The following is a 13,560-nucleotide window of genomic DNA, read 5'->3' as shown; positions in this document are numbered from 1 at the left end:
AGGATAGGTTGTAGATCCTTGATGATGCATTGGAGAGGTTTTAGTTGGGGGCTGAAGGTGAAAAGAAACTACAGCATTTGCACAAGAAACTCCCTGAAAAAGTACAAGAACAAATCCGGACAGACACATGCCTGGAACCCTGACCCGGGGTATTCTATCTGCTACCCAAGATCCATAAATCTGGAAATCCTGGACGCCCCATCATCTCAGGCGTTGGCACCCTGACAGCAGGATTGTCTGGCTATGTAGACTCCCTCCTCTGGCCCTACACTACCAGAACTCCCAGCTATCTTCGAGACACCACTGACTTCCTGAGGAAACTACAATCCATCGGTGATCTTCCTAAAAACAACAACCTAGCCACTATGGATGTAGAAGCCCTCTACACCAACATTCCACACAAAAATGGACTACAAGCCATCAGGAAAAGTATCCCCGACAATGTCACGGCTAACCTGGTGGCTGAACTTTGTGACTTTGTACTCACCCATAACTATTTCACATTTGGGGACAATGTATACCTTCAAATCTGCGGTACTGCGATGGGTACCCGCATGGCCCCATAGTATGCCAACATTTTTATGGCTGACTTAGAACAACGCTTCCTCAGCTCTCGTCCCCTAATGCTCCTACTCTTCTTGCGCTACATTGATGACATCTTCATCATCTGGACCCATTGAAAAGAAGCCCTTGAGGAATTCCACCAGGATTTCAACAATTTCCATCCCGCTATCAACCTCAGCCTGGACAAGTCCACACAAGAGATCCCCTTCCTGGACACTATGGTGCTAATAAGCGATGGTCACATAAACACCACCCTATATCGCAAACCTACTGACTGCTATTCCTACCTACGTGCCTCTAGCTTTCATCCAGATCACACCACACAATCCACAGTCTACAGCCAAGCTCTACGATATAACCGCATTTGCTCCAACCCCTCAGACAGAGACAAACACCTACAAGATCTGTATCATGCATTCTTACAACTACAGTACCCACCTGCTGAAGTGAAGAAACAGATTGACATAGCCAGAAGAGTACCCAGAAGTCACCTACTACAGGACAGGCCCAACAAAGAAAATAACAGAATGTCACTAGCCATCACCTTCAGCCCCCAACTAAAACCTCTCCAACGCATCATCAAGGATCTACAACCTATCCTGAAGGACAACCCATCACTCTCACAGATCTTGGGAGACAGGCCAGTCCTTGCTTACAGACAGCCTCCCAACCTGAAGCAAATACTCACCAGCAACCACACATCACACAACAGAACCACTAACCTCGGAACCTATCCTTGCAACAAAGCCCGTTGCCAACTCTGTCCACATATCTATTCAGGGGATGCCATCATAGGGCCTAATCACATCAGCCACACTATCAGAGGCTCGTTCACCTGCGAATCTACCAATGAGATATATGCCATCATGTGCAAGGAATGCCCCTCTGCCATGTACATTGGTCAAACTGGACAGTCTCTACGTAAAAGAATAAATGGACACAAATCAGATGTCAAGAATTATAACATTCAAAAAGCAGTCGGAGAACACTTCAATCTCTCTGGTCACACGATTACAGACCTGAGAGTGGCTATCCTTCAACAAAAATACTTCAAAAACAGACTCCACCGAGAGACTGCTGAATTGGAATTAATTTGCAAACTGGATACAATTAACTTAGACTTGAATAAAGACTGGGAGTGGATGGGTCATTACATAAAGTAAAACTATTTCCCCATGTTATTTCTCCCCCCACCCCACCCGCTACTGTTCCTCAGACTTTCTTGTTAACTGCTGGAAATGGCCCACCTTGATTATCACCACAAATGGTTTTCCTCCTTTCCCCCCCTCCTTCCTGCTGGTAATAGCTCATCCTAAGTGATCACTCTCCTTACAGTGTGTATGATAAAACCTATTGTTTCATGTTCTCTGTGTGTGTATATAAATTTCCCCACTGTATTTTCCACCGAATGCATCCGATGAAGTGAGCTGTAGTTCACAAAAGCTTATGCTCAAATAAATTTGTTAGTCTGTAAGGTGCCACAAGTACTCCTTTTCTTTTTTGCGAATACAGACTAACACGGTTGCTACTCTGAAACCTAAAATTGAAAAAGACACATTGCCCATTTAAAAACAGGGGCTGATGTTTTCAGGTTAACATACAGCACAAACCTTACTAACCCCCCCCCAACACACACACAATTCTCTGGGATGATCGCTTCACCTCTCCCCACACCGCATGGCTAACAGCGGGGATGATTTCTTTTCAGCCACAGGCAAACAGCCCAGCAGGAATGGCCACTTCTGATGTCCCCTTAATAAAATTCCCCTATTTCAACCAGGTGACCATGAATGATATCACTCTTCTGAGGATAACAGAGACAGATAAAGAACGAATGTTGCTTGAATGCCAGCAAACACTGGGACCACATGCTGCCATGCTTTCTTATGCAATGATTCCAGACTACGTGCTACTGGCCTGCCGTGGTAAAGTGTCCTACCATGGAGGATGCAATAAGGCTACCCTCCCCAGAAACCTTTTGCAAAGGCTTTGGGAGTACCTCCAGGACAGCTTCATTGAGATGTCCCTGTAGGATTTCCACCCCATCCCCAGACACTTTAACAGACTTTTCCAGTAGCTGTACTGGCCATGAATGCACCCCAAGTCTTCAGGGCAAATTAACCTTTAAAATGCTTGCTTTTTAACTGTGTATTATATTTACAAAGGTACACTCACTAGAGCTGCCTTCTCCTCCTCCAAGGTCCGGGAGCCCAGGTTGGGAGGGTATTGGTGATAAACAATTCCTGGCTGTCGGGGAGAACGGTTTCTCCACTTGCCTGGTGTGTGCTATCTTCAACCTCCCCCTCTGTATCATCTTCCTCATCCCTGTTGTGTGAGATTCCCCCCTTGCAGGAGTCCATGTACGGGGTGGGGCAGTGGTAGGGACACCCCCTAGAATTGCATGCAGTTCATCCATAGAAGTGGCACGTCTGGGGCTCTGACCCAGAATGGGCATTTGCCTCTTGGGTTTTTTGGTAGGCTTGCCTAAGCTCCTTAAGTTTCAAGCAGCACTGCTGCAGGTCCTTGTGATAGCCTCCGTCCTTCATGCCCTTGGAGATTTTTTCAAATATTTTGGCATTTTGTTTTTTGGAACGGAGTTCTGATAGCGTGGATTCCTTTACCCATACAGCGATCAGATCCAGTACCTTCCATTCGGTTCGATTCTGGGACTCCATGGTCACTGCTGCTGTTGAGCTCTGCCTGTTCACCTCTGCTGATGAGCTCGCCACACTGGCCAAACAGGAAATGAAATTCAAAAGTTCCTGGGGCTTTTCCTGTCTACCTGGCCAGTGCATCCGAGTTGAGAGTGCTGTCCAGAGTGGTCACAATGAAGCACTCTGGGATAGCTCCCGGAGGCCAATACCGTCAAATTGTGTCCACACTAACCCAAATTTGACCCGGCGATGTCAATTTCAGCACTAATCCCCTTGTTGGGGAGGAGTACAGAAATCGATTTTAAGAGCCCATTAAGTCGATAAAAATGGCTTCATTCTGGGTGCAGGGTTAAATCAATCTAACTCTGCTAAATTCGACCTAAACTGGTGGTGTAGACCAGGGCTAAGAGAAACAGAAACAAGACTAATTACTTAATTTTGTGTGCTGAGCCCTGATATTTCTCATAATTCCTTAAACCTGAGGGGTGATGACACATCACTGATCGTAATCCTATCGGTGACATCCAGGAAATAGATGGACAGCTAAGTGTGAAGATTGCACAGTGTTGTGGGCGGGAAATAAGGAGCTTACATAAAAGTTTGACAGAAGTGTGGTCCTTGCGCTCATGGAAACTCAGAGACTGCTCCTGTAACAACTCCCTTTGGAGCACCGCAAAGGGCATAGGAAAAGGTGAAAAGTTAATAGAGCCATCCCACCCACCCACCCACACTTGCTAGGTAGCAAATCTGTCTGGCCAGAGAAGGGGGAGTGTGCCTCACCTTTTAAAATGGCTTCCTGATGTCTGAGCAAATTCTGAGAGGCATACTCAGAGGCACAATTATTATGGTGCTCTACTGGTGCAATGATAGGTTTCAGAGTAGCAGCCGTGTTAGTCTGTATCCACAAAAAGAAAAGTAGTACTTGTGGCACCTTAGAGACTAACAAATTTATTTGAGCATAAGCTTTCGTGAGCTACAGCTCACTTCATCAGATGCATGTAGTGGAAAATCCAGTGGGGAGATTTTATATACACAGAGAACATGAAACAAGGAGACTGGTGCCAGGCTGAAAAGCCTGAGGATTGGAGACTGGGACTGACTAGATGTGGACAGTAGGACAGGACTGAGGAGCAGGATGGGGAAAAGACATAATTGAGAGAAAGTCAAGTAGGAGGGAATGGGACACAAAGAGTGAAGTTTGAGGAGAACAGGCAGAAGAGTCTGTATCCCACAAGAGAGTCTCCGCCCATCTAGAGCCTGGGTTGGAACCCAAGATTCACAAATCTCATCATTCCTCTGCTGTCAGCAAATATCTATGAAACTACTGTCAAAGTGTCTTGTCACCCTCGAGTGCTGGTTCACATCTAGGATGACAACCTCCTACTGCTATCAGTAGGCTACTCTGTTCGCTCAAATGACCTTGGTCTGCGTGGAGGATGTAAAGGTTTCAACCCTGCTGATTTATGAGTGTGAATATGATTCCACATGATGGAATTTTACTTTTTTAAACAAGCAGAAAATTGCATACACTAAAATATGTTAAAAGAATGTTAAGGTTGCAAAGTCAAGCACTAAAATTAGAAAATGTCAGAATTAAGTTGGCTGTTTTACCTTAATTCACTCCCCTTTTGTGTATGCATTATGATCCAGTCTTTAATTACATGATCCTGTGCTGTTTTTTTCTACAGGATATCTCATTCAATGCATGTGATGAACCTGCTCTGGGAATTGGCGAGGGTTGTGTAGTGAAGGAGGCTGTTGTCTGTAGGACTCTTGCTTCATTTGTTGCAGTAGTTGAAAGGTGTGTAGTGAATGAGGCAGGGCATTGGAGGAAGAGACTGGAGGGTCTCATGGTTAAAGCAGTGAACACTGCCCTGGAGAACTGGATTCTATCCCTGCCTCTGCCACAGAGTTGCTCTAATGCTGGGCAAGTGGCTTAAAGCAAACCTCTCACAGGTGGTCACTGATTGTGTTGTTCGTTTTTCTGCATCCCTAACTTGTAACCTAGGGGTCAGATTTGCAGAACTGGTGGGCACTTAAAACAGCAACTGAAGTCAATGGGAACTGATTTGAATATATTAGTGCTATATAATGCTATATACTCTGAAAAATAGATCCAAGGTAGCTCAGATTGGGCGTGCCAAATTAATGCAGGGGTACTGGAATAATTTGTGTAGTGGGCTGCTGACAGCCATTGAACCAAAATGTAAACCCTGTATATGATGGAAACCACTTCAAGCCAGTGGATGTGGCAGCACCCCCAGTACCTATGAACCAATGGATACTTCTGACCTTAATTCGTCTGCCTTAGTTTCCCATCTATAAAATGGGGATTATACTGTCCCCTCACCTTTACGGAATGTTATGAAAATAAAGGAATGTTTGTGAATTAATTATTAATTAGTGATGATTGACCTATATAGGCCCATGAGGAAACTAGTAATTCTTTTTTCAGAGCAGGGTACAAATAGTGTGCAAATAATAAATAAAGGCCTGGGATAATAAATTCAATAATAGGGAGGAAAAAATATTGAACAGCAGCTAATTAAGTGAGCACCGTGCACTGAATTAGGCAGGGGTCATGTGGAAAAAATAGTATGTGACCATTTAATTAAAGACTGTACTGTAATGAATACACACAACTAAAGTTGCACAGGTGAGCTTAAGTCTGGCATTTGCTCACTTTGGGGAGCTTGACTGCAACCATAATGTTCTTTTAATGTATTTTTGTGTGTGTAACATAATCAATTTGAAAACAGAGCAAAACTATTAAAGTTAATTTATAAAAATAATTTAGAAACAGATTTTGAATTTTATCAGCTGTTATTTTGCAGCAACTGAAAGTTCTTGATGTGGAAGTAAGGTGACATTAAATGAAAAATATGGCTTTGGATGTGGAGGGGAAAAAATACTTTTTCATCGGACTTGGTCTCTAGAAAATGAAAGATATAGTTCACTTGACTGAAGTCCTAAAATAGTTGTATATTAATGATTTCTAGTTTAATATTTGGCCAAAGAGCCAAAATATTCTCATCAAAGCTTTCAGTCTGCATGCTGAAGTTGATTTTTAAAATGAACAAAACAATGTTAAAATAACCAAAGTCAATTGTAATAGTCTGTGTATACACTTAATCCAGCATCTTTTTCACACTCAGAACAGGTATCTAAAAGAATGTACCCAAGGTGTAGACTCATAGGTTATAAAACCAGAAGGGACAACTGTGATCATCTGTTCAGACTTCTTGTGTAGCACAGGCCACAGAACTTCTCTGAATTAATTTTCTGTTTGAAATAGAGCATATATTTTAGAAAAAATCTAATCTTGATTTTTAAATTTCCAGTGATGGAGAATCTGCCACAAGCCTTGGTATATCGTTACAGTGGTTAATTACCCTCACAATTAAACAAGTTTTGCCTTATTTATAGTCTGAATTTGTCTAGCTTCAGCTTCTAGCCATTGCATCAGGTTATACCTTTGCTACATTGAAGAACTTTCTATTTTAATTTTTTTTGTTCCCCATGTAGGTATTTATTGACTGTAATCAAATCACCCTTTACCCTTCTCTTTGCTAATCTAAATATGCCAAGTTCCTTGAGTCTTTCACTATGAGATGTTTTTGAATCATTTAATCATTGCTTTGGTTATTCTCTGAATCCTGCTCCAATTTATCAATATCCTTCTTGAATTGTGTACACGGGCACTAGTCACATTGTTCCAATAGCAGTTGTACCAGTGCCAGATACAAAGATATATAACTTGCCTGCTTCTACTTGATATTCCTTGTTTATACATCCCAGGATCGCAATAGTCATTTACGCATCACACTGGGAGCTCCCATTCAGATGATTATCCACATAACTTGCAAGTCTTTTTCAGTCCACCATGCTGAAAGTATGGCCTACATACTTATGGTTGATGGTAGAAAAGAAGGAAAAGGCACCAATTGTTAAGCCTCTACAGTCTAGAGCATAGTTAGTTTGGTTTGGTTTTTTTATACACATCGAAGGACTCTACCAACTACCCAAGTAACCAATCAATTTAAGAAATCAAGTTTCAGAGTAGCAGCCATGTTAGTCTGCATCCACAAAAAGAACAGGAGTACTTGTGGCACCTTAGAGACTAACAAATTTATTTGAGCATAAGCTTTTGTGGGCTAAAACCCACTTCATCGGATGCATGCAGTGGAAAATACAGTAGGAAGATATATATATATATATATATATATATATATACACACAGAGAACACGAAACAATGGGTGTTATATGTTATAGTGTGTATAACACCCATTGTTGCATGTTCTCTGTGTGTGTGTGTATATGTGTGTGTGTGTGTGTGTGTGTGTGTGTGTGTGTGTGTGTGTGTGTGTATATATATATATCTATATATATATATATATATATATATATATCTTCCTACTGTATTTTCCACTGCATGCATCCGATGAAGTGGGTTTTAGTCCACGAAAGCTTATGCTCAAATAAATTTGTTCGTCTCTAAGGTGCCACAAGTACTCCTGTTCTTTTTAAGAAATCAAGAGGCTGCAGTGAAAACATCAGAAGTGTATGTAGCTAAATGGAAAATTCTAGTGCATATGGATAACACATTTGAGAAGTAGCAGAATGTCAAATGCCTTAGAATTTATGCTGTATTAGCCATTTTTGGACACTGTCCCTCTGTTTCAATAGGTTAGTATTGAGGTTGGTGTTTTAGGCACAGGCAGTGCTTCTGTTCCTCCCACATTATTTTTGACTCACTGAAAAGAAATATATTATAGTACCATTTTAATTACAAAGGATCATTACACTGAGCTATGGAGCTGTAAAATTGCAGTGTAGATCCTACAGCTTGGGCCTGAACATCTACATTGCAAATTTTACAGCCCCATAGCCCAAGCCCCGCATGCCCAAGTCAGCTGACTTGGGCCAGCCTTGGGTGTTTAATTGCAGTGCAGACTACCCTCTGTGCACTGCAGAGCTTGGGGAAGATATTGTGGTCTGCACTATCCCATGCTCAGGGCTGTTCTATAAAGGCACATCCTTGCCCTGAATGAGAAAGCACATTTGTGTATCAATAGAAGGACTTAACTGACTCTATTCACAACTAGAATTGTCCAACAGCTTGACTTGTCAAACCTGTGATTTTTCCCCCCAAGCTACAGTAACTCTGGTGTTCTTAGCAATATTACAATGGTAGCTCTAAGGCACTGCTGATCACATTAGACATGCTGCATTGTCCCTTGTCTTTCCCATTGCTTTGTCAGCTCCTAAGAGAAAATAATAATAATTCAGGAACTTAAACGTGAACTAAGATTTGTAAAAAGATGAAGATAAGAATTATATCTTAGCAGTTAGAATCAAGAACTTAAAGCAGAGGAACAAACTTAGTTCTTCCTGCTTAGGGAAAATAATTTCAACATCTGTACTGCAATATAATTAAACTCACCCAGGCCTATGACAAGGACAAACAAGAAACCACCAAGAGCTGTGAAAAAACACAACAGAAGAAAGATTTTTAGAGCAGTATACTTAGGAGAAAGAACAACTCTTTCAGGTTTATGAAACTCTGTCATGAGTATAGGATGACCTAGAGGAATCTAACAAAGAGACTGCTCTCAAGAATGATATGGAGTATCAGCCTGTAAAGAATATTCACTGGGATATTGTTTGAGGGAGAACTTTGAGAAAATGAGAAAGAAAACATGAAGATTCAGTTAGAAGAAAAAAGATTTTCTCTTTGTGTGTGTGTGTGTGTGTGTGTGTGTGTGTGTGTGTAATTACAATTTGTATTTTGCTAGCATCTAAAGGCCAAAGTGAGATTGGGATCCCAATACACTAGGTGCTACACACACACACACACACACACACACACACACACACACACACACACACACACACACACACACACACACACACACACACACACACACACAGGATGGTCCCTGCCATGGAGAGCTGATAATCTAAATAAACAAATCAGATAAAAGGTGGAAAGGAAATGGGATTGATCAAAAGGTCATACAGCAGGTCAGTGGGAAGAGAAACCTAGTCCTCTGACTTGTGGGCTAGTGCACTGTCTTAAGGATCATACTGCCTCTCAAGTACAATTACAAATGTTTACTAGACTTCCCTGGAAATTTTCCTGGGATTGGGCTAGTGCAAAATAATCCAAAAAGAATTGCAGAGATCAAGTGTTCCAGGCCAGTGGAAGCAGCTGTGTTAATATATTATTCTGCTAGGGAGGCACTTCAATTACACCTTTTTGCCCACCAGGGGCAGCTGTGGTGCCAGAAGAAAGGGCAGCTGGATCACCACGGGATCAGCCAGCTGTGGAGAGGGAGGGGGAATTTTGGCCTTGCCGCCCCACTCCTCCCCCACTTCTACAAAGATTCCAGCACCCTTGCTAAAAGAAAAGGAGTACTTGTGGCACCTTAGAGACTAACAAATTTATTAGAGCATAAGCTTTCGTGAGCTACAGCTCACTTCCGATGATCACTTCATCGGATGCAAGTGAGCTGTAGCTCACGAAAGCTTATGCTCTAATAAATTTGTTAGTCTCTAAGGTGCCACAAGTACTCCTTTTCTTTTTGCGAATACAGACTAACACGGCTGCTACTCTGAAACCTGTGAGAAAGAATCATAGTAAGCAGTTATAGCTATAAAATTCCATTCAATCTCATATTTATTCACACATTCATTCATACACACTCAGGTTCTGCAAGGTTGTTATCATAGTTACCAGCCTTAGAGTTGCTCATGCCAAGCCACTGGCCAAATGGCCTGGACGTGAGGAGGGAGCAGGGCCTTGTCAGATGCACATCTGATGCTCCTGGAAGTTGGTTTGCAGAATCAGACCCCAAAGTTCTCACTTTCTAGAGTCCATTTTTATAAGAATTTCTTCCTATGCCAGTCTATGGGAATTGCCTCATCATGCTGTTGCTGAATCAATCAGCAGATGGCACATTCCTGATGGCTTCGTGCTGCCTGATGTTATCTTGTTCTTTGGTTCTCCCATTCTTGAGACTGTTGGGTGGATTCCAGTCTGCCCTCCAGGGGTCCTCTGGTTATTTCCACTTGATGCCTTCTTCATGACATGGACACTGGATTCTTAGGCTGGCACCTCCCTGATCATTCAGATATTATCCACACCAAGCATCTATCCACATACATCCTCTATCTCTATTTTAATCACAATTGTTAAAGCCAGATGAATACAACAAAAGGGCAGGGAGTTTCTGGGTGCTGTTTCTGTTGTTACAGAGTATTGCTTTGAGTCTCTCTCTGTGTGAATAGTTGTTGTTACAAAGAATTGCTTTGAGAACAGATTCTGTCTTAGAATGTACTAACACAATTAGCAGCTTACAAGTTTCACACAGAGAGGGAGAGAAACAGTACCAAAACCCAAGAAACCTCTTAATTAGTAATACCCTGGAATTTAAACTATGGGGAATCAAACTCATTTGTGATTTTAATACAGAACTTCTTTAATATGATCCAACAGTCTTGGCTTGCTGAATGCATGCCAATTTCTACACTGTATTTTGTGAAGATATTTTCATTATCTGTACTGCAGACCTGGTGAAAGCAGCACTAGCCAGGATCAGAAGGACACTGGGCAAGTCTTTCTGTTAGTGAAGAAAAATATGAAACAGTCCATGAAATAGATGCTGCTGTTCAGCTGAGGAGATTTTTTTTTAAAACTGAAAGATGAAGGGACCGAAAATGAGGGAATTGGGAGATGTATTTGAATCTGAAATTTGTATTTGCAGGGACCCCTGCAAATTATAAGGATTCAAACAAGTTGTTCCTCTGGGGAACAAGACTATCCAGTGCACCATATGTATTCTCTAATGTCTATTGGGTCATGTTAAATATATGTGTGAGGCAAGATCTGGTCTTAAAGTAATTATAAATACTGTTAACTTTCATATAGCAGGTGTCAAAGGGCAAATAGTTTATCTTAAGATAAAATGAAGCAGACTGCTTAAGAGGTAAAAGTGTAGAGGGAACCCTCGGATAAATCCTTAGGAAGGGTCCGTATGGGAGCCTTAAAGTCTATCTGTCCTCCGGAAAAGGAGAGTCCATTAAAAGGAACTCAGTGGTATTTAATGGGATTCACCTAGCAGAAAAGGAAATAGTCAGTTCCTGGCCAATCCTATTCTTTATTAATTCTCATATCTTGTGGATTGATGAGGGGATTAACTTTCACAGTTTTCAGCACCACCTAGCCATATCCACATGTCTATTAGGGAAAGAATAATTTTGTAAAAACATTCCCTGTCAATATAGAGGGGAAAATAAAGAATATGATCATTTTCTCAAGATGTATTTCTGCCTTTTTTGGGGAATGTGCTTCATTAAAATAGAGCTCTTTGCCTTGTAGGGTATGTCTGTGCTACAGCTGGGAGGTGTGATTCCCAGTTCAGGTAGACATATGGACACTAGCTCTGCTCAAGCTAGTGTGCTAAAAATGTCCGTGTTCCTTGAGGTAGCACAGGCGTGGCTTGGGCCAGCTGCCTGAGTACATACCCGGGCTCCATACAGGTTTGTACTAAAGCAGCTAGCCAAGGAGATTACCCGTGCTATTACTGGCTACACTGCTATTTTTAGCATGCTAGCTCCAGCAGAGCTAATGCATTTCTGTCTGCTTTAACTGGGAAACACACCTCCCAGATGCAGTGTAGACATGCCCATAGATATTATACCGAAAGCTTCTGGCTATTTGAGTAATTATTGCTGATTATAAGAGACTTGGATAACATGTCCCTAAACTATGCATGCTGTATATAACCAGAGACAAGCTTAAACAATGATAGCTTTAAGTGTCAGATGAATGTGGTACTTGAGCAATCCTATTTTTTTCTTTCTTTTCTTTTCTTTTGTTTTCTTTTCTAGTTTTAAAAACAAATGTGTTTTTGTAGTCGGTTTTCATGATGTCTGTTCCAACTTCATTGTATGTTTAAAAGGAATACTACTTTCACCCTGGGGATGGGCAGAAGGAGAAAAATTTGGGGACAAAATCTGATCTCGAATACACTGGTGTGAATCCAGAGTAATGTCAGTAGACTGATGTAACTAAGATCAGAGTGTGTCCATTTCTGAAATGCAAAGTGCTTTTACTGGAAAGGTGAGGTCTATGCTTCGCTAAATTAACTTACTGAAGATTCTTTGCACTTGGGGTCCAACCATGCCCCCATAGAAGTTTATTGGAAGGGACCATGCATATCTTAGTTCAGTTTCATATATGGTAGGGCTAGCATTAGTCAGTTTGGTTCAGCTCTTTTACAGACTGCTTATCTGTGGGCTAAGGCATATCTTCCACCAGAAGCTTTCAATGATTCACATCAATCAAAAGCACAGATCTAAACCTAAATTCAAAATCAATGTACTTGAGGTACAGGATGTTTCCTGAGTCATGACATTAATGTACACATTCCATAAATGCTGCTTACTGCAGTTAGAATTGATGCTTTTAATTTTTGAACTGTATGTTGTAGTAAAAATATCCAGTACTCCAAACTTCTTTGGTGCAAATATGGAATGTGCATTAGTTCTGCTAGCCCCTCAGGAAAATATTCACCAGCAAAAGAACTGAAATTAAAAAAATATCATTAGTAAATTATTGCCTTTGTGGTGCAGTTCACTTAAAACTTGTGTAATGATCTTGGAAATCCTTATGTAAGAAATGAGACCACTACAGAAGTCAAAGTTTCCTGGATCAGACCAATTATAAAGTTGGTGTGAAATCCCTTTTTTGTATAATGCAAGAAAAAATCTTGGCACTACTTTGTCAGGCCTAAATCTTTTATCAGTTTAAACTACTTCATATCATGCTAAAGTAAAATACAAAGTATGTGTGCTCCTGTCTGTCTCGTGTAAATTGAAACAAACTTTCCTTCTCTTACAAGAAGGTAGTATGATTAATTCGTAACAATTTGAGTGAATTTCACTTCTTTTTCTCTTTATGAATGATCTGCAAACAGATTTTCCCCAAATTTGTTTTTGAAAATTGTTTGCCAGATAAATTCTTCAAATAATTCTGTGTCTGTAGTTTGTTCACAGGTGGTTCATTGTGAAAATTGGTATATTAAGCTGAAGTAGTTTTGATTGGATGTGTAGGTCATGTGATGTATTTCTGTTCCCCAACTGAATGAATGCAACTCTCAAGGTCAAATTCCAGTGATGTTTGCTATAGCTTATGAATGGAAAATCCACTTTCCTTTGATATTCTGCAATATTTGCTTAACTTTCATTGTTTGGCAAAGTATTCTAGCAAATGATTTTGTTTTTTAGGAGTATTCATAGAGTGAACACAAAAGGGTTTATAAATACACTCAAAGTGAA

At 41.0% G+C, this 13,560-nt stretch overlaps 1 protein-coding gene across 2 annotated transcripts in view; it reads left to right on the top strand.

Annotated features, from left to right (window-relative positions):
• KCNH8 (potassium voltage-gated channel subfamily H member 8) overlaps window positions 1-13,560 on the top strand; it is a 412,103-nt gene that overhangs the window by 196,017 nt on the left and 202,526 nt on the right. The window lies entirely within an intron of this gene.

This window comes from Dermochelys coriacea, chromosome 2 (assembly GCF_009764565.3).
Source record: "Dermochelys coriacea isolate rDerCor1 chromosome 2, rDerCor1.pri.v4, whole genome shotgun sequence".
NCBI classification, from domain to species: domain Eukaryota; kingdom Metazoa; phylum Chordata; order Testudines; family Dermochelyidae; genus Dermochelys; species Dermochelys coriacea.
This window is presented reverse-complemented; position numbering and strand designations above follow the sequence as displayed.